This window comes from Panthera tigris, chromosome F3, assembly GCF_018350195.1.
Source record: "Panthera tigris isolate Pti1 chromosome F3, P.tigris_Pti1_mat1.1, whole genome shotgun sequence".
In the NCBI taxonomy this organism is placed as follows: domain Eukaryota; kingdom Metazoa; phylum Chordata; class Mammalia; order Carnivora; family Felidae; genus Panthera; species Panthera tigris.
Window position 1 is genome coordinate 3,992,274 of NC_056678.1, and position 22,553 is coordinate 4,014,826.

The window sequence follows — 22,553 nt, forward strand, 5'->3', positions numbered from 1 at the left end:
GTGCTGCAAAGTGGCGGCCAATGCGGTCCAGGGGCCAAAGCCACGTGTTGTCATATCCTGAATGCTGGCTGGGGCAGCGGTCACGGTCTCCGTGCTGAGTCAAACGTCTCCCTTGAGATGCCCAGCCTCAGAGGAAGGCAGAGCTTGATGAGAGATGACACCCTGAATAAAAAGATCTACTCCAAACGGTTGAGATAGAAGCGACAGTGAGTCTTTGCCCCAATTAAAATGCTGATTAATGAGTCCCTGAGCTGACCAGTGAGTGGACACGATTTGAAGACCCAGGGTGCTCCCTGGGGAAGTGGCCTTTCTCCAGATCACGAATTTGCACAGCTAGGACTTGGAAGGATTTGAGGGCTTTGAGGGTCCTCTGAGCCACCTCTGGTAGACTCCCCACATTCCATCTACTCATTACCCCTGGTGGAGAAGATCTAAAGTGCCCCAGGCATCCTCTCACCTTTCCTCTCCCTCCTCTTGCTCTCACCTCTCTTCTCTGCCGGAGTTGACGAAGTTGACGCTCCTCCTGCACCCTTGGCCCTTTCTCTCCCTCCCTCCTCCCTCCCCTTCGCTCCAAGCCCTCCTCCCCACACACCTTCTCTTACCCCCAGTCTTCTCTGGATACTGCTACTCCCTCCAAGAGCCTCCTCTTTCTTGTCAATCCCAAGCTTTATTTTTTACTGCTTAAAATGTGTTACTTGTTTGTTGGAAAAATTTGGAAAACGCACAAAGGTATCCAGAGGAAAAAAGTGACTGATTATTCCACTACCATAAGACCACCAGTTGTTTTTTTTTTAATTTTTTTTAAAGTTTATTTTTGAGACAGAGACAGACAGAGCGTGAGCAGGGGAGGGTCAGAGAGAGAGGGAGACACAGAATCCGAAGCAGGCTCCAGGCTCCGAGCTGTCGGCACAGAGCCCGACGCGGGGCTCGAACTCACGAACTATGAGATCATGACCTGAACCAAAGTCGGAGGCTCAACCAACTGAGCCACACAGGCGCTCCATAAGACAACCAGTTTTAAATTCATTAACGGTTCTTTTAATGCCTAAACTTGCGTATGTGTGTTTGTGTGTGTACACAATATATATCTTCATAAAATTGGTGACAGGGGGCGCCTGGTTGGAGCAGTCGGTTAAGCATCCGACTTCAGCTCAGGTCATGATCTCACAGCTTGTGAGTTCAAGCCCCACGTCGGGCTCTGTGCCGACAGCTCGGAGCCTGGAGCCTGCTTCAGATTCTGTGTCTCCCTCTCTCTCTGCCCCTCCCCTGCTCACGCTCTGTCTGTCTCTGTCTCAAAAATAAATAAACAAGAAAATTTTTTTTAAATTGGTGACAAATTGCATTTAATACTTTATAATATAATTTCCCAGTTAATAAATCATGGACATTTTGTCATAAGATGCTTCCAAAATGTATATTTTAATGATTGCATAGTAGTATCTCAAAATTATCTTAACCAATCATTATTGATATTTACTGTTTTTTATATAAATCTTTCTTTATAAGAATACATTCCTAGGGGCGCCTGGGTGGCTCATTCGGTTAAGCTTCTGACTTCGGCTCAGGTCATGATCTCACGGTTGGTGAGTTCAAGCCCCACATCGGACTCTGTGCTGGCAGCCTGGAGCCTGGAGCCTGCTTTGGATTCTCTGTGTGTGTGTCCCTCTCTCTGCCTCTACCCAACTCACACTCTGTCTGCCTTTCTCTCTCTCAAAAGTGAACCTTAAAAAAAAGTTTTAAAAAAGAATAAATTCCTGGAAATATAATTACTGGGTCAGGAGTATGTGACCATTTTTAAGGCTTTTGATATTTTATCAAATTATTAGCCAGAGGATTCGTACAAACTTATCTTCACCCAGTTGTGGATGTGTTTGCCTTTTCTGAGCACCCCCTGGGGACACGCTAGCCCAAACTGGGTGTTATTGGTTTATTTTGTTGTCGTTGTCGTTTATTTATTTATTTTTGAGAGAGACAGAGTGTGAGTTGGGTAGAGGCAACTACCCAACAGAGTGTGTGTTGGGTAGAGTGTGAGTGGGGGAGGGGCGGAGAGAGAGGGAGACCAAGGATCTCTGTGCGCTGTCGTCACAGAGCCTGATGCAGGGCTTGATCTCACGAACCATGAGATCATGACCTGAGGCCGAAGCCAGATGCTTAACTGGCTGAGCCACCCTGGCACCTTGGGATATTATTGTTTTAAAAAACAAGTTGTGAATCTAGTTCTGTCCCCATATCCTCACCTTCTATTGTTCTATCGCTTCTAAACTGACTTCTGATCTCACAGCTTTCCTAATTCAAAACTCTTCAGTGCTGCTTGTTCTCGTCCTCTGATTTGCTTTATTTTGTTGAGCCCAGGATGCTCTCCACTCCAGCCCCGGAGCCCTGAAGCCAGAATCCTGGGGCAGATTCTAACACACCCCACATCTGGATGGATAAATGAATGAAAAATCTGTGTCCTCTGCTCTCTCGCTGGCTTTTCCTACTCGCTCTACATCCCTGCTCTGACTACATACGCACCTGTGCCCACCACCATCCACAGCCCACCCCTCCTCTGCCCCACTTGGGGGCTCCCATCTCTGGAGCTGGCTCCCAAGTCCACTCAGACCTGAGACCTGGACCATTTCCATGTCTGCTGAGCATCTCCGTCTGGGGGTCTGGCCACCCATCAGTTCTGTCAACAATTCTGACGTCAAGTTCAAGGTTTCCCTCTCCCTCTGAGCCCCTCTTATTTCTTTACTCTTTCTGGTTAAAGTAGCCATTACATATTCGACTCCTTTACCACTCTTGCTTTCTACCAGCAATCGTGCTCCAAGTCCCACAGGAGGACATCTTCCTGGTAGGTTTCTTTATCCACAGCCCTCCTGCCAGCTTCACCGTCACTGCCTTAGGTCCTCATTGGTCTCCTCTGGGCGGTTTTATCTGCTTCCTTCCTACTGGTCACCTTCCCCTAACCTCTCCCGTCTCCGATTCAGCTCTTCTCCTAGTGGTTACTGAAGTCTGTAGCTGACCATCCCCTTGAAGCATTTCTGACCATCTCATGTATCAGCCTAGGACCTCTCCACACTCTCCCAGTGACTACTGAATCCCAACCTCAACCTCTCCAGACTATCTTATAAAGACACTTTGGATTGTAACACTGATGGTCTCTTCTCGCCTTAATGCCCACTGCACGTCTGCAAAGATCCCACTTTCCATCCCTGTGAGGGCACCTGCCTGTTATTCAAACGTGCCTTCTTCTTCCTCATCTACATACCTTCAGGTCACTCTTTCCACTTGGATTGGCTATCCTTCAGGAACCAGGTCAAATCTTACATCTTCCACCACAGTATTCCTTAGTCTTAAAAAAAAAAAAAATTAATAGTGATCCTCTCTCCTTCTGGATCCTCATGTCCCTTACATGTAACATTCTTTAACATCCTCACATAGGTTTGTCGGGCCCTAGGGGTGGAGGGGGATGTCCTGAGATGGATGAGGGGAAATCGGGATGAGTCCGTCACCACATCCTTATGGCACTTACCACAAAATGCCTTAATAATGGCTAACATTTCCCACCCAGTGATACGAGAAAGCATGGTGCATGCATTACCTCACTCAATTTTCAGTGTAGAAGGCAAATTGGTAGCTCAAAGATTTCAATACAGGAGAATCTTCATCTAATTGGAAGAGGGAGATACGAGTGCCAAGTGAAGGTGAAGGTGCTGATTTCACTTAGATTTCATACTCATTCAAGGTGGCTTTGGAGGATGCTGGTGGCTGTCACGGAGGATGGACAAAATCTTCCCCGAGCCACCGCTTGGGGATGCCAATGGATACGGTGTTATTATTGTCCTCATTGTGCAAATGAGGACACTGAGTCCTAGAGAGGGTGACTGACTAGTCCAAGGTCACACAGCTGACACAGGATGGAGCTGGGTCTTGAGTCCAGGCCTTGTCGTGACAAAGCCCATGCTTTATGGCATCATCGTTACTGAAAGCTTATGGGATTTGGGTTTTTACCAGGTTGTTTTTCCCAAGTCCATGAGCACATCTTTCCATGTAGTTGGAACCCAATCAATATTGTTTGAATGGATGCATAAATGAATATTGAGTGAATACAAGAGGTAAAGCCATCATAGTAGCCTTTTGTTCCCCCTGTACTCAGTTACTATCCCCAGAAAAATCCAGCTATCTCTATTATCTCTAGAAATTCCCCTTGTGCCTTAGGTATGGAGTCCATGTTTGTGTGTGAATATACGTTGGTGTAAACGTGTGTGTGTGCCCTGGCTTTTCCGGCCAATATTCAAATTACCTGGATTAAGTAGGGTGGATATGATGATATTCACAGCTACTAGACTTAGGAAGGAAGCATTATTTTTAAAAGGCTACCAACTAACTACTTATTAAAAATTCTGTAACTGTATGGATTACTCCTTTATTTTTTTAAAAATTTTTTAATGTTTATTTTTGAGAGAGACAGAGACAGAGCACGAGTCAGGGAGGGGCAGAGAGAGAGGAAGACACAGAATCCGAAGCAGGCTGCAAGCTCTTGAGCTGTCAGCACAGAGCCCGACGCGGGGCTCGAAACCATGGACCGTGGGATCATGACCTGAGCTGAAACCGGACGCTTAACCAACTGAGCCACCCAGGCGCCCCAGGATTACTCCTTTAAACAGAACCTTGGCCAACCCTGTCTTATGTAGTTAAATATTGACTTTGGTCTTTTATAGTAAGACTGGGCTGGATGTATGCTCATGGGTGCTCTATATCTGGGATACAATAAAACCTTGGGATATTGTTATGGCTGAATAGTGGCCCCTCAAAATTCTTATGTTGGAGTCCTAAGCCCTACTACCTCAGAATTTGACTATATTTAGAAATAGGGCCTTTAAACCTGTAAATAAGGTAAAGTAAGGTCATCTGGCTGGGCCCTAACCCATTATGACTGGTGTCCTTAGGGAAGAGATTAGGGTACAGACACAGAGGGAGGACCACCTGAAGATAGGGAGAACACAGCCAAGGAGAGAGGCCACCAAAGAAGCCAAACCTGCTGACACCTTGATCATGGACTTCTAACTTCCAGAATTGTGAGAAAAATGCATTTCTGTTGCATTTTGTACCCTGTCTGCTGTGTTTTGTCATGGCAGCTTCAGCGAACTGCTACATATATCAAGGCGTTGGTGTAGGAAGGGACTCTGGAGGACATCCGGTCAATCCACCCTTAGTATTCTTTTTTTTTTTAATGTTTGCTTATTTATTTTGAGAGAGAGAGAGAGAGAGTGTGTGCAAGTGGGGGAGGGGCAGAGAGAGAGGGAGAGAGAGAATCCCAAGCGGGCTCCATGCTGTCAGTGCAGGGCCCGACACAGGGCTCAGTCTCACAAACCATGAGGTCATGACCTGAGCCCAAATGAAGTCTCAACTGAGAGAGCCACCCAGGTGCCCCGGACACTTAGTATTCTTGATGTCCCTCCTTTGCCTATCCCTCACCTTTCCAGTAGCATTTTTGTCTGAACATCTGTCTCCTCTTTGGAGATCTCATCTTCATGGGATGCCTCTTTCATTTCGGGCAGCTTTGAGTGGTAGAAACCTCCGTAGATTGAAGAGAATCTTTGTCCAGATTCTGAAGGCGGCTCTGTACATGTGATAGAACGAGTAAGGAGCAGAGGACGGGCACGACGTCTTTGCAGGCTAGCTCCCTGGGAAGTGGACTCTGAAGTAATACCGTGCAGGATGGTTATAAAGGAGTGTCCTTAAGACCAACGCCTGTGGGAGAGAAGGGACCAAAGCAGGAGTGAGCAGGAGAGGTGGATCTCCAGCACAGACTCCAGGCTGGCCGTGGCCAGCCTGCAGGGATCTCGAGCTAGATGCTCTCCAGAGCATTTGGGCCGAGGTGGCCAGCTGTTCATACCCTGGCTTTGATCCATCGTCATATGTGGGCCACTTTGAGTAGGGCTGGGGTCTTGGAGAGGCAGCTCTCGGAGGCCGAGGCAATTCCCAAAGCCTCTAACCAGGAGGCGGAAAAACAAGTGCTCAGTCAAGGCCCACCTCGTCTTTGGAATCTTTCACTGGGGAAAGACGCGAGCTTGCCACTTGCCACAGAGCTGATTTATGAAACAGATCCACAGAGCATTCTTGAGGGCCCATCCCCAGGAGTCATCACTGCCCAGCTGGAGCTGGAGCTGGGTCACCAAGTAGAGTCCTTGTGGTCAGCACCCCAGCAATTGCAGCAACAGATGTTTCCTCGAAGGGGGTTCCGGAAGCACATCGCTGCCTTCACCCTACACTCTTGGTTTTATCCGGTAAATGTGTACTCATGCAGCCTGCACCATGTCATCAGCATATAGACTCGCATGATCACTATTGGCTTTTCACGACCATCCATTAGACCCCTCATTCTTTTCCACATATGCAGATCTCTTCCTAGACAGAAGTCCTGGAAACCAGAGAAGCTGTAGGACTTATTTTCTTAGAATAAAAATTAAATTTTTCTTCACGTTTATAACCTGCATGGGGTTCTCCCCTTGTCCTCATCAAGCCCCCTCAAAATGAAATTTCATTTGCACACAAATATTAGTTGGCGATGACTTGGGGGCCTTTGGATGGGGGCTGGCACAAGATTAATTTTTTTAAATCAGGTCTTTTTATTTCAAGGGGAAATAAAGTACACTCACTGAATGGGATAAGAAACCGTTTTCTCTACCCCGCAATGTCAGGAGTCCCATGAACACCTGAGCTGCAGTGACATGTTCTCAATTTATTCTTGTGATGCTTGAGCCCCTCCCGGGCGGGTGAAGCGGTCAGCTGTCTGGAAGGCTCTCCATTAATCTGGCTTCATGGCAGCAAAGGGGAATCTGAAGGACAGTGTTCCTGCAGTCGTAGGACTGCGGCCAAACCACAGTCCCAAACAGCACCAGCCCGAAGTTGCTGGAACGAGGGGAATATGATAGTCGAACATGTGGCCCAGAGTGCAGCGTCCTGAGGAGGCCAAGTGGGACAACCTGGGGCTTTCTGAAGCGGGTGCTCGCAGCCACACCTGCAGGAAGGAGGGGAGGTTTCCACCCGCCTCTTCTTCTACCTGCGCGTTGTTTCCCGGACACACCTGGGGATCTTTAGAAAACAAAACAGAACAACTCTCTTCAGTTTAAACCCTAAAGATTGCCCCGTCCTCCCTTCCCTTTGGTCTTCTCTTCCTCTCTCCTTTAAACAACAGGAGCATCGCAACAAAGACCTAGAGGTCCAGCTCTCGGAGCGGAAATTCACGGTGAGGTTACAGGATGAAGCTAATCCGAGTGGGCTTGATGGCAAGATCGGGCTTTCTTGGTTCGCAGCCTTGATTGGTGGAGAGGAGTGGGAAGCTTAGTTCTGATTGGCCGGAGGAGGGTGGTGGGAGGGTGTGGTGGTGCAAGCCCTGATTGGTGGAGATGAGAGGGGCGCCCGGCTCTGATTGGCAGGGAGCTCTCCGGTGCAACCAGGTTTTTCTGCTCCTCTGGCTGAGATTTCTCCCTGCCTGTTCCCAGCCTGTCCCAAGCCCCGTGTCCCTGACTCCGCATCTCTCCAGCACGTGGTCCACCTTGGAAGCTGTGTGCGTGCCAGTCCCGCCCCACCCCAGAGGGCACCTGCTGTGGTGTCAGCCCTCCCAGGTTTCCTTAGTGTAAGGCAGGCTAGCTCTAAGACACCTGCACCTGTTCAAGGACAAGGCCCATCTGGCCCCCAGTGATTAGCCACAGCCACCGGAGGTGACCCAGTGACCACAGGAAAGATAGCACGCATTAAAATGGCACATCAAGGGGCGCCTGGGTGGCTCAGTGGGTTAAGCATCCGAGTCTCAGTTTCAGCTCAGGTCATGATCTCACGGTGCCTGAGTTCGAGCTCTGCGCTGACAGTGGGGAGCCTGCTTGGGATTCTCTCTCCCCCTCTCCTCTGTTCTCACTCTCAAAATAAATAAATAAACTTAAAAAAAAAAATAAAATGGCACATCAGTAATTCTGGCGACAACTTATTAGGAAATATGAAAAATAATGCATATCACTCCTCATCACCTTCTCCAGATTTTAGAAACGTTGCCAAGGAAGGCAAAAAACCCACTTTCCAGTCCCTGGCTTCCCTCTGGCTTAAATGACTTTTGGGAAATGCAGCAGTAATTGTTGAGGACAGGCTCTGCGCTCTTTCCAGCCCGCTCCCAGCACCCCTTCTGGCGGGCCACGTGCTCTCCCAAGGGGTCTTCCACTCAACTCCGTGTGCCCACAAAACACCCCTCCTTGTCATTGTGCGAGACAAGGGCTGGAGTCTCACAGAGGCATCCAGGAATTGAAAACTGGTTTTGCTTTCTTGTTAAGATCTTCGAAGGCTTCTGATCTGTCCTTTTTGGAAAAAAGAAAAATGTTCTTTTCATTTTTACCGTAGTATTTCATGGGAGAACTAAAAAAAAAAAAAAAAAAAATCCTACTGGAAATAATGTGGGGAAAAAGCAATCCCATTACAAATGGGACCTGGAATCATTCAGGAGAGAAGGACGAGAAAGGGTTTGTATCCCATCAGACAGCCTAGACCTAAGGCTGCATTCTACTGATGTAGCTAAGACACCACTCAGCACGTGAGGTCACAGAAAGGTTGCTGTGGCAGGTTCCCCAGGAGAATTGTCTCCGAGCCTCTGGGGCAGGGAGACGCAGGTGCTGGGCCAGGGGCTGCTAGCCCTGTGGACACTGTCCCTAGGAAGGTTTTTGCACACAGGTATCTGTCATCTTTCCCAGACCTTGCCCTCTCTCAGGCCTGCATTTTGTGACTTTTGTACTTTTACCATTTCAGTGTTTTCCATTAGTATCTACTGTTATTTAAATTATTGATCCATTAAGTGTTCATACCTTGCTAGACTGAGTAGTAACTAGCTAAGTGGGGGGGGGGGGGCATTTTACACACACACACACACACACACACACACACTCATCAATATGCATGATTTCTACAATTCTATTATCTTTTATTGCTTTTCCCTCTATTCTTACTTGCCTTTTCCTCTAACAAATCCAGGATGCTTTGCAGACACGTCGGTGAATGTGGCATTTCTTGCGTCCTAAATGAAAACCTGCAGTGGCCAAGGAGCTGGGGAGGGTACTTCCCAGGACACACGGAAGCTCGCTCCGCAAGAGAGCCTGGTGTCTGTGCACGCGGGCTGCGGCTCTGCAGGGACCGGCCTGGCCTGCTCCCCGACCCTGCTCTTTCTGCCCCTTTGCCAATTTATCATCCTGCACAGAAGGGAAGAGACCAGATGGATTGGGGCCAGAGCTAATACTAATGCACTTCTATTTATGAGTAATCATTTTTAACAGAAAATGGGATTGGCTGTCCTGGAGAGAAGGTCAGATGGAGACTAAACCTCTCATCGTGAGAAGCTGGTCTCATCGGGTGAAAACAAAAAGGCAGAGGGGCTAACAGTCATTGGTGCAAGGCAGGGCATCAAAAGCTAGGCATAGGAATCCGCCCGATTAAAAAGCCATCTTTTTTCACGAGGGGAGAAAATGAATAATTTAGCTGCTGCTGGGTACAGCCAGCAGTCTTGTATCTGGAACAAGGCCTGAATAAAAACAAGATGACCCAAGAGCTGACACAAGATGGGTATCGTGGGCCGCCTCTCATCGTTGTGTTACTAGCTGGTGCTGTGTGAAAAGCGGGCGTAAAACACAATTCCGCCAGTTTGGGTCACAGAGCGCGATGTGCCCTTACAGACAAAGAGCACGCAGAGCCACACTCGGAAGATTTGTCACTTGAGGTGCCCGTGCTCAGTTCATTTCTTGCATTACAGTCTAGGCTCTGCTTAAATTCTCATGTTTGTGAGATATTAAAAACGGTTCAAATCCTACGGACTCGGAGCTTTGAGTACCACAGACGCCAGCAAGTTCCGGCCACCTGCTGCCCCTTTGCAGACACACGGATCGCGCAGCTGCGCTGACACACGTCTTCTGTTTACAGACTGAGACGTTGCAGGTGCTTAGGAAATCCAGAAAGGGCAGCTGAGAGCTTCTCCCCAGGGCTCCCCGGTCCAATCCCCTCTGCTTCTCTTGCCCTGATGAGCCTCTCCCTCTGGTCCTCAGCATTGGTATCACACCGTGGCACCACCAGGGTTGCCAGATTTAGCAAGAAAAATGTAAGATGCCCCCTTAAACTGCAATTTCAGGTCAACAACAAATACTTTTTCAGTAGGTCTCGTGCATAATCGGGCATGCTGTATTTTCTGTGGCATCCATAGGCACCGAGTGTGTGCATGGGGTCTGCCAGGGGGCGCGCCTCCTGGGGTCCCCGAGAGTCCCTCACACAAGCACAGGATGGTCCCCAGTGCCTGGGCCTTGCGGAAATGGGGTAACTACTCCTGCTTTCTTTTCCGGATATAAGACAGAGTCACGATGATCCAGGGTACAAAGTTGTAGGTAACAAAAGAGCAAAAGGCGGAGGATGTGGTGGCAATCCTAGGAGAAATACCCCATAGATATTTCCAACCTCTTGTTTAGAAGTAGAAAATCTTTGGGGTGCCTGGGTGGCTCAGTCTGTTAAGCGTCTGACTTTGGCTCAGGTCGTGTATTAGCGGTTTGTGAGTTCGAGCCCCTCACTTGGCCCTGTGCTGACAGCTCAGAGCCTGGAGCCCACTTCAAATTCTGTGTCTCCTCCTCTCTGCCCTTCCCATGCTCATGCTCTGTCTCTCTCTCTCTCTCTCTCTCAATAATAAATAAATGTTAAAAAAAATTTTTTTAAAGAAGTAGAAAATCTTTGGGGGTGCCTGGGTGGCTTAGTCGTTAAGCATCTTACTTCGGTTCAAGTCATGATCTCACAGTTCGTGAGTTTGAGTCCCACACACCACGTGAACACGAGCCCCCATCAGGTAAGCAGAGCTTTCTCTCCCTCTTTCTGTCTCTCTCTCTACCTGCACCCCCCCCTCCCTCTGCCCCTCCTGGGATTCTCTCTCTCTCTCTCTCTGCCCCTCACTCACATGCACTCTCTCTCCAAAAAAAAAAAAAAAAAAAAAGTAGAAAATCTTTCATTAGCCCTGTTGATCTTGACCTTAAGGGAGTCAGTCACAAGTGCTTTGATCCCAGCTTTATTTCTGACACAACAGAGCAAATTAGTCAGTGTTTACACTGTGATTTTACACTGCCAGGTAATGCTAATGTGTAAGATCTGCTGTGTGGCTGTTTTTTATTTATTTTTATTTATTTTTTATTTTTGAGAGAGAGAGACACATACACCACAGAGCATGAGCTGGGAAGGGGCACAGAGAGAGAGATGCACAGAATCCGAAGCAGGCTCCAGGCTCCAAGCTGTCAGCACAGAGCCCGACGAGGGGCTCGAACTCATGAACTGTGAGAATATGACCTGAACTGAAGTCAGATGCTTCACCTACTGAGCCACCTAGGTGCCCCTAGCTGGATTCTCTTGATTCCCAGGGAAAAGACCCCTTCCCAGGTCACCTCATACAAGGGGCACTTTTAGTAAAGGATATTTCCCCAGAGCCAGGCCTTCAGGACCTTGAATGTCCTGTGTGATGTGGGTCTTGGTGTCTCTCAGGAGCCAGACTTTGCAACTCTCTATTCTAGAGGCTCCGCTGTCTGTGGGACTCCAGCCTTAGTTATCGCCCTGATGCCTGGTGGGCCTCTGCTCCTTCCTGTTGCCAGGAGTAGATGTAGACTCAGCACCCCACATTCGAAACATCTGTATGGGCAGACACAATTTACTAAGACTCCGGATTCTGGGGCGCCTGGGTGGCTTCGTCGGTTGGGCATCTGATTCTTGATTTCGGCTCAGGTCATGATCTCACAGGTTTGTGGGTTCAAATCCCATGTCGGGCTCTGTGCTGGCAGAGCAGAGCCTGCTTGAGATTCTGTCCCTCTCTCTCTGGCCCTCCTCTGCTCTAAATAAACTTAAAAACAAAAAAAGAAATAGATGAAAAACTCCCAATTCTATGTTGTTCTGGAGACTAAAAACTCTCTAAAGAGCCCATTCCTGTCCAGTTTGCTATTCTCCCTTATGTTCAGGCTCCAAGAAAAGTGCCAGGCAAGGGCACCATTCGCCCATCTGATCCGCTGTGGTGAGGGTGGCAGGACCATGAAGTACAAAGCATAGCAACTTATTAGAAGGAACCACCTGTGGCCATCTCTTCCCCAGAAGGGGGCGTTGGGCACCGTGGGAGCTTCCCAGTCTACCCATCAATCAGTACCTCTTACTTCCACCAACAGCTTCAAAGGACCCCCATCCAACCTAACCCAACTATTGCAACCCAACAGCTACAGTCTTTTCTCAATGACGGAAAATGAAATGTTTGGGTAGCCACAGAATCAGAATGGTTTAAAGTTTGATGTTGTTTTAGAAATTATATAGATGAGGAAACTGAAGTCCCCACAGCTGGCCGACACATCCAGTTAATGTCATCTCATTCATCAATGAGACTCCAACTCTGGGGCCATCTCCCTTTCTTCGGCTCTTCTGTACCACCAGACTATCCTGTATCCTGACTCTCTGCTCCAGGGTTGACCAAACTCCGATTCCCATCCCAACAATTTAGTTTTTCCAATCAAGAAAAAAATGAAATGGGGGAAAAAAATCAGATTGCCTATATGTGCAGTCACTTTTGGACCAAGTTCCTACCCACACCAGAAGCTTAGGCAAGGATATGTTTCTTTGTTTAGTTTGTATGGATCTTGTCCAACCCCAGTCTTGTATTTGGAAAAGAAACAGCGGCTGTGGTTATTACGGTGAATGATGTGAGCCTTCTCTGCTCCCTGAGTGCGTATCTCCTTCCTGACCCTTGATCCAAGGCAATTAAGAAAAGCACTAAAATCATAAAACCTCACTTTTGATCAATGCATTCCGGCCAGAGAGAAGAAGATCGTGTTGTCCTTACAGAATATCTATAATTAGATTGGGTTTGGAACTTGGACTGCTGTATTGAGTAGGGGGAAAAAAAAAAGCATAGTTTTAAATCACCATCTCAATATTTCAGAAGGAACCAGAGGCTCTAAAAGCTCTGGATAGAATTAGGAGTGAAATCAGGGCATTTTGAACTAGTGGCCTTATTGCAATATTTTGTAAGCGGCCACATGAGTAATTGGGTCTTGTACAAATGAGGGGTGGCCCTTGGAAGTTGACAGCTTTGCGTAGCCTAATGAAGCAACATCAGTGGAAGGGAATAAGGTATTCCTTGTGAGAGGCAGTACGGATTCCGTTGCCCCTCATAACACCTTGAGATGCCATGAAGCCACGAACTGAATTAAAAACCCCACAACTTTATTGAGATATAATCTATGCACATAAAGGTATCTATATAAGTTGTATGACTGAATGCATCTTGAAAGATATATACACCTGTGAGATTATGACCACAATCAAGATACATAACACTTCCATCCATTCCAAAAGTTGCCGTGCGACTCTGCAGTCCACAACCGCCAACCTTTGCCCCTCAGGGAACCACTGATCTGCTTCTGTCTCCATGGATTAGTTTGCATTTTCTAAAATTTTATATAAATGGAAATGGGTGACAGGCGCTCTTTTGTTGCTGGCCTCTTACACTCGGAATAATTATTTTGAGATGAATCCATGGTACTTGTGAATTCACACGTTTGTGTTTTTTATTGCTGGATAGTGTTCTACGTAGCGGTGGCAGCTAGGGTGTTTTCACTTCTGGGGTATCACAGATAAAGCTGCCATGGACATTGATGTAAACGTTTTTGTGTGGACACGTTTTCATCTCTCTTAAGCAAGACCCTAGGTGTGGAATTGCTGGGTCATGCAGGAGATCTGTACTTGACTTGATAAGAAACTGCCAGGGGGTCTTCCCAAGTGGTTGTGCTGTTTCATATTCCTGCTAGCCGTGTGTGAGAATTTGATGGTTCCACATCCTCACCAGCCCTTTATAGTGTCAGCCTTCTCGTGCAATTTAAAATGTGCTGTTTTAACCACCTTTCAGTGTACAATTCAGTGGCATTAAATGCATTCCCAATGTCGTACAACCATCACCACCGCTGTTTTCAAAACTTTGCCGGCACCCCAAACAGAAACACTAACAAGTGAGCAATAACTCTCCGCTTCCCCGTTCCCTCGGCTCTGGTAACCACTGTTCTGCTGTCTGTCTCTTTCAGTTTGCCGACTGTCCATATTTCACACAAGTGGAATCACACAATACTTGCTCGTGTTGTCTTATTTCACATAACATGGTGTCGTCAAGCTTCATTCGTGTTCACTTATCTTCATTCATTTCACTTAACTTATTGTGGTTTTGATTTGCATTTCCCTAATGATCAATGACACCGAGCATCTTTTCATATATTTATTGGCCATTTGTATATTATCTTTAGAAAAATGTGTTTCCAAGTTCTTTGACCATTTTTTCATTGGATTGTTTTTGTTGAATTGTGGAAGTTCTGCACATATTCTGGATGTTAAACCCTTAGCAGATGTTTGATTTGCAAGTATTTTCACCCATTCTATGGGTTGTCTTTTCATTTAGATAATCTCCTTAGATGCACAAAATTTTGAAGTTTTCATGAAGTCAGACCTACCTGTCTTTTGGGGCGCCTGGGTGGTTCAGTCGGTAAAGCGTCAGACTTTGGCTCAGGTCATGATCTCACGCTTCGTAAGTTTGAGCCCTGCATCGGGCTCTGTGCTGACAGCTCAGAGCCTGGAACCTGCTTCGGATTCTGTGTCTCCCTCTCTCTCTGCCCCTCCCCCACTCGTGCTCTATCTCTTAAAAATAAATAAATTTTAAAAAATCAAAAAACAAAGCAAGCAAACAAAAAAAACACCTTACCTGTCTTTTGTTGTTTATGCTTTTGGTGTCTTATCGAAGAATCCATCCCCAAATCCATAGTCATGAAGATTTACTTTTGTTTCCATCTATGGGATTTACAGATTTAGCTCATATTTAAGTCATTGATCCATTTTGTATTAATTTTTGTATATGGTAAGAGACAGGGGTCTAATTTCACTCTTTTGTGTGTGGAAATCCAGTTGTCCCAGAACCATCGGTTGAAGAGAGTATTCTTTCCCCTTGATTGGACTTAAAATCCTTGTCAAAAATCAATTGGCCAATTGATGTATGTATGGGCCTATTTCTTGACTGTCAATTCGATTTCATAGGCCTATGTGTTTATCCTGATGTCAATATCACACTGTTTTGATTATTGTAGCTTTGTAATATGTTTTGAAATTGGGAAATGTGAATCCTCCAGGCTTTTGTTTTTGTTTTGTTTTGTTTTTTTTTAGGACTGTTTTGGCTCTTTGGGTCCCCTTACAGTGCCTATGAATTTGATACTCAGTTTTTCCATTTCTGCTAAAAAAAAACAATGGCTATGGAAATTTTGATGGGGATTGCATTGAATCTGTAGATGGCTTTCAGTGTATTGACATCTTAATAAATATTGTCTTCCTATCTATGAACACAGGATAACATTCCATTTATTCAGATATTCTTTAATTTCTTCAATGATTTTTTTAATAATTTTCAGTGACCAAGTCTTCTCTTCCTTGGTTGAATTTATTCCTATGTATTTTATTCTTTTAGATTTTTTTATTCTTTTAGATTCCATTATAAATGAAATTGCCTTCTTAGTTGCCTTTCTGGAATTTTAATTGCTGGTGTTTAGAAACACAACTGATTTTTGTGTGTTGATCCTGTACCCAGCAACTTCAATGAATTTATTTATTAGCTCTGGTTGCTTTCTTGTGGATTCTTTGGGATTATATGTATAAATACGTGTATGCGCGTGTGTGTGTATGTGTGTGTGTGTGTGTGTGTGTGTGTGTGTGTGTGTGTGTGTGTGTATTCTTCTGCAAATAGTTTTACATCTTCTTTTTCAATTTGGACACCTTTTATTTTTTTGTCTAGTTCTGGCCAGAACTTACAGTACTATGTTGAATAGCAGTGGTGAAAATAGAATCCTTGTCTTGTTCCTGATCTTAAGGGGAAAGCTTTCACCAAGTTAGCTGTGGGTTTTGTTTTATAAATGCTCTTTATTATGTTGAGGAAGTTCCCTTCTTTACTAGGTTATTGAGAACTTTCATCATGAGAGAATGTTGGATTTTTGTCAATGCCTTTCTGCATCAGTTTACATAATCATGGTGGTTTTCCCCTTTGTTCTATTAATGGGATTACTGCATCCGGGAGTAATGTCAGTCTTTTTAATTTTAATCATTCTAGCAGGTTTCTCCTTGTTCTAATTTGCATTTTCTTGATGACTAATGATGTTCAGCATCTTTTCATGTGCCCATTAGCCATTGGTATATTTTCCCTTGGAAAGGACGTCCAGAGTTTTGTTTTTTTTTTAACTGGATTGTTCATCATAATCTTGAGTTGGATTATCTTCATGTATTCTGATTACAAGGACTTTACCAGATAAATGTATTGTGAATATTTTTTCTGCTTCTCAGCTTGTTTTTCATTTTCCTAACCATGTTATTCAGAGTACAGCCTATTTTTTTGTTTATGTATTCATTTAAGTCTTTATCTTTAAATAATCTCTAGACCTAATGTGGGGCTTGAACTCACAACCCCCAAATCAAGAGTCTATTCTACTGACTGAGCCAGCCAGGTGCCCCCAAAGAGGACAAGTTTTTATTATTTTTAAAATGTTTTTAAAGTTTATTTATTTTGAGAGACAGAGCGAGCACATGAGCACAAGCAGGGGAGAGGCAGAGAGGGAGAGAATCCCAAGTAGGGATGCAACCAAGAGTTGGATGCTTAACTAACTGAGCCACCCAGGTGCCCCAAGGAGTAGAAGCTTTTAAAGTCAATATATTGTTTTTCTTTTATGGTTTGTTTATTTTGTGTGCTAAGACATCTTTGTCTACCCAATGGTTGCAAATATTTTCCTTTTTTTTTTTAACTTCAATTTTTTTTTTTTTTAATTTTAGAGAGAGAGGAGAGTGAGCATGCTAGCAGAGTGGGAGAAGGAGGAGCAGAGGCAGAGAGAGAATCTTAAGCAGGCTCCACACTCAGCATGGAGTCCGATTCAGGGCTTGATCCCATGACCCTGGGATCATGACCTGAGACAAAATCAAGAATTGTACACTCAATCCACTGAGCTACCCAGGCACCCCTCTTGTTTTCTTTTGTAGAAGCTTTATAACTTTAGGGTTTATATTGAGATCCATTTATTTCTAGTTAATTTTGAAGTGTTGTGTGAGTAAAGGTCTGAGTATATTTTATTCCCAGTGGGATACGCAGTGGTGCCAGCATTATGTGTTGAAGACTTCTCTTTGCTCGGCTGAATTACCTTAGCACCTTTGTAGAGAATCGATGGTGCCTGTACACGAAGATACATGTCTGCACTGTCCTCTCGCCATGGCAGTTCGATTACTGTGGCACACTCAGTTTAAAATCAAGAAGTACATGTCCTGCGGTTTTGTCCTAACAGTTTCTTTAAAAAAATGTTTTTTCAACATTACTCATTTTTGAAAGATGGAGAGAGAGCGTGAGTGGCGGATGGGCAGAGAGGAAGGGAGACACAGAATTTGAAGCAGGCTCCAGGCCCTGACCTGTCAGCACAGAGCCGGATGCGGGGCTCAAACCCACAGACTGTGAGATCACGACCTGAGCCGAAGTCGGATGCTCAACCGACTGAGCCACCCAGGTGCCCCTGTCCTAACAGTTTCACTGGCGATTTTCCAAGTCACTTGCATCCCTACACGAATTTTGAAAAAGCTTGTTAGCTTCTAAACACTGCTGGAACTTTGATTGAAATGGTGTCAGGTCTGTGGATCGATCTGGGGGGAACAAACGTCTTCACATCACCAAGTCCTCTAATGCACCAGCAGATCTCCATCTCTTCATTTATTAGGTCTTCTCTTTTTTTCGGCAATGGTTTAGAGATTTCGTTGCACAGGTTTTGCACATTTTGTTAAATTTGAGTTTATGTTCTTGGTGCTATTACGGGTGAAGTGAATTTTTATTCATTTATTCATGAATTTTTAATTTCATGTTCCAATTGTTCATTGCTAGTACCTAGAAATACTATTGATTTAAAAAAAAATTTTTTTTAACATTTATTTATTTTTGAGACAGAGAGAGACAGAGCATGAACGGGGGAGGGTCAGAGAGACAGAATCCCAAGCAGGCTCCAGGCTCTAAGCTGTCAGCAGAGCCCAATGCGGGGCTTGAACCCACAAACTGCAAGGTCATGGCCCAAGCCGAAGTTGGATGCTCAACCTACTGAGTCTCCCATGTGCCCAAATTTAATTGTTTTCCAGGAGAGAGAGTACAAGCAGGGGAGAGGGGCAGAGGCAGAGAATCTTAAACAGGCTCCATGTTTAGCGTGGAGCCCAACTCAGGGCTGGATCCCATGACCCTGAGATCAAGACCTGAGCTGAGATCAAGAGTCCCACGCTTAACCAACTTAGCCACCCAGGTGCCTCTTACTTCTTCCTTTCTAAAAAACAAATTTTTTTTTAAACGTTTATCTTTATTTTTGAGGCAGAGAAAGACAGAGCATGAGCGGGGGAGGGGCAGAGAGAGAGGCAGAATCAGAAGCAGGCTCTAGGCTCTGAGCTGTCAGCACAGAGCCCGACGTGGGGCTCAAACTCGTCAACTGCGAGATCCTGACCTGAGCTGAAATCAGACGCTCAACCCACTGAGCCACCCAGGCTCCCCTCTTCCTTTCTAATTGGTATTGCATTTTATTTCTTGCCTTGCTGCTGACCTGAGGAAGAAATGCATTTGGTCTTTCTCCATTAGGTATTTGATATTAGCTGTGGGCTTTTCAGAAATGCCCTTGATCAAGTTTAGGAAATCTTAGTTTGCTGAAAGTTCTTATCATGGATGGTGTATGAATTATATGCATTTATTGCTATGGCAATATGGTTTTTCTCAGTTTGTCAGAATGGTGAGTTGTATAGTGATTTTTGAATGTGAAAACATTGTATTCCTGGGATTAATCTCAACTGGTCGTGATGCTCTATCATCTTTTGTGTATATTGTTTGATTGGATCTACTAATACTTGGTAAGGATTTCATGTCTAAGTTCACGAGTGACCTTGGTCTTTGGCTCTCTTATTGCCTGGTTTTGGTCTCAGAGTAACATTGGTCCCATGAAACAAACTGGCAGGCATATTCTTCTTTCCAAGGTGCTTTGTAGGATGGGTGTTATTTCTTGCTTAAATGATTGACAGATTTACTGAGGAAGCATCTGGACCCAGAGTTTTTTGAGGTCTTCACTTGCGCTGTTCAGGGCTCTGCAGACTTTGAAGTCTGGCTCTTGCTGAGGAAGATTTCCGTTGCCGGAAAGCCCACCAGCTATTAATGCCACAAATTCTAACTAGAAGTGAAAAGTCATAGTTACTAGAACGTTGGCTGTGAGAAAAGATTCCTGTATGTCACAGTGCTGTGAAGGATGCCTAGACAGAATTTTACTTTTATTCCTTATGGTGCATGATGCTTGGTGGGAAAGAATGAATCCAAGTTTCTACTCCCATGGGAGGCATGATCCTTAATTTCTGCATTTTGATTCTGCCTTCACAAATGCATGAACCTCACCAGACACTAAATTTTTTTTCTTTTAATTTTAATTTATTTATTGTGAGCAGGAGACAGAGAGTGTAGGAGGGGCAAAGAGAGAGAGAAGGAGAGAGAATCCCAAGCAGGCTCCGCACTGTCAGCACAGAGCCCGATAGCCCGATGTGGGGTTTGAACTCACAAACCATGAGATCACGACCTGTGCTAAAACCAAGAGTTGGATGCTTAACCGACTGAGCCACCCAGGTGCCCCGTTTAAGCTGATAGGATTTCTTGCTTCTGGAGCTCCAGCCCCCAGCTCAGTTCCAGGCACACACCGCAAGCATCCAAATATTTGTCAAGGTACAGACAGTGATAAAAACACCGTTCACGGTTCCAATCTCAGGGCAACAGGGAAAAAGTTGAATTTAGGAGTAACTCCTGTTAGAACCAGCGTGAACAGTTAACCTTTTCTCTCAGCACCCTAAACCCAGAGAGATTTAAATCGTACTAGAATCATTCAGGAAAATTTTCACTTGCTGTAGCTTTTACAGGGTTAGTGCATGACGCTCAATAAATGTTTTATCTTTGAGGTTGTTAAAATAGCAGATGGCACTAGAATTTGTGCCGTAAACCCTAGATTGCTCTCGTTCTTTTGGACGGTGGAGGCATGGAGGCAGAATAGAAAACAGGTTGGATTTGGGAGACCCAAGACCTGTAGTGAGGGGTGTGTGTTTCCTGATGGAACCAGCAAATGAATGAACGTGAAAACGCTGTATTAACTGCTCAAAGCACACAAAGGTGCGTTAATATTCATTAAACCCACAGAAATAAACAAGAGGTATGCAGGTCATGTTAGTGGGAAGACAAAAACTAGCCTCTCTTTGAGCTGGGTGGCTGCCAAGCCAGCCTCAGCAAAGCAGGTTAACAGTTAGAGGATTTCTTTGTTCTTTGCAGACCGTCCCTCTTTCCACACCCTGCCACCCCAGCATGACCCAATTCACACCTGGCCTTTCAAAATAAGACCTACCTTCACATTTCAAATTCTTTTTACCATAACACACAATTTTGCAGCTCAGAGGATTTTGATTTTTAAATCTGAAGGAATAAGTTCTTAGAGTAAATTTCAATTACTGTGTCAGGCAGATAGGGGAGGAGTTTTAGAACCAGAAGAGCTTTTCCGCAGGGACCTAGCAGACGTCCCCAAATAGGCAGCCATCCACTTGGGGGGCAGACCAATTTCTCAAAGCGTTTTATTGTCACATTAAAGCTGTTTTTCTCAGCACCCCGGAGTTCAAATAAACTCTCTGAGACACTCTGTTGGTGTAATTTTAAATTACAAGCTTGATCTGTTACCCTCAAACACAGTCTTTAAGGAAGATTAGTTACAAATGGTTGTCAGCACTTGCCAATGACAGAAAAAATCACATTAGAGTAAAACTGGAATGAATTTTTCACGCGTGAGACAACAGGTTTTTCGTCACCAGGCGGAATTAGTCCAATTCATGCAATAAATGACTGCTACATTTTTCAAAGTTGCCCTAATTTCTCTAGTTGAGATTTCGTGCTTATTTTAAGTCAAGATATCAGGATGCTCCTGGGCTCACCTCACCCCCAGACCCCCAGGAAGCGGTGAGGACACACATGGTTTCTCTAGAACTGGGTATTGTTTCCGTCTTTGCACCTCCTTGTGAGATCAGTGTAAGACCCTGATGGGGGTCTTACAGTGGCCCTGGTGGCCTTTAGGCAAATATGACACTACGGATTATTTAGGACTTCGACAGTGACCTAACAGAGGTGAAGAGGAGGGAAATTCTGACTTATCTTGACATAAAACTGGCAGAAATCACCATCACTGAATTCCTGTAAGTAGAAATCATGAGGGTTAAACAGAAGAGGTTTGTCTATGATGGGGATGCCCTTCACAGTAGACTTTGTGAATGTCTCTTGTAGAACCACGAAAGATAGTACCATCAACATTTTACATATTTTACATACAATCTGAATACAAATTCTTAAAATTTATAATAGAACATTAAAATAATCTTCTAATAAAATCAGCCTTAGGTATAACGAATCTAAATTTCAGTATCATGTACACTTCTAAATAAATATCTTTGATCTATAATCCTTGAAAATATTACAGTTTATGGCGACATGATAGAGACAAGTCCAACAGTATTATTAAGTGAAAATAAAACATCAATTTAAAAATTAACAGTCCTAAAAATACACTGAACTGAAAGGATAGAAAATCAAAACACTAAGTACATAGCAATTAAATATCTAGCATTGGAAAACCGAATGCATGCTCAACAACACACTTCCAACTCATATAAAAAGCCCTTTAAAATTCATATAATCTAAATAAATTAGCAGAAATACCAAGGGAGGTACTGTACCAGCCAGTAACAACTAGAAAGTAATTTCTCCCTTTTTCTTTCAAACGATCCTAACAAATAAACAAGAAATAATGATCACTTGCTAAAAAACTATAATTCATGTGTTTTGTTTCTGTTCAAATGCTGCCTAGGATATAAAAAGCCAAAGCAAGACTTTCTAAATGTTAGACCGCTGTACCTTACAAAAGGAAATGCCACCAAACTGACGGACTTAAACAAAAATCAGACACTTAGTTATTTAAGATACGATTGATTGGATTTTCGCTTAATGACCCCATAACCGGGTCTCAATCAAGCCCATGATATGAATGCACATTCAAACACCTGACTGCGGGATTTGTTAATACTGAATTATGTATCATAATTTCATTTCATTTGCCAAGGTGTCAGTTTATCCTACATGTGACCAGAATTGAAGCATCTAGAGCAGGAATTAGTATCTCCTTTATCTCTATTCTGGTTCTTAGATCCTCAGAACGTAATGGTAGGTGCTCACCTACTGAGAACGGAGGCCAGTATTCATCATACTTCAGGAAGCAGTGAATCCATGATGAAGCTGGGTGCCTGACACTCGGCAGGAGTTCTTTAGTTTTAACTCTCTACCTCCAGGCCTGTGATTAATTTCTGGCTAGTTAATCAAATTAACTGTCACCTATTGGTCACGGTTTCTAATTTCAAGGCCAAGATTTCTACAACTCATCTGTTCCACA

General features: G+C 44.6%; 1 long non-coding RNA gene across 1 annotated transcript; it reads left to right on the plus strand.

Annotated features, from left to right (window-relative positions):
• Positions 1–8,631: 8,631 nt before the first annotated feature.
• LOC122235950 lies at positions 8,632–9,275 on the plus strand. Its single transcript, XR_006214109.1, has 2 exons — positions 8,632–8,703; positions 9,001–9,275. It is a non-coding gene; the product is annotated as an uncharacterized LOC122235950 (long non-coding RNA).
• The last annotated feature ends 13,278 nt before the right edge of the window (positions 9,276–22,553 follow it).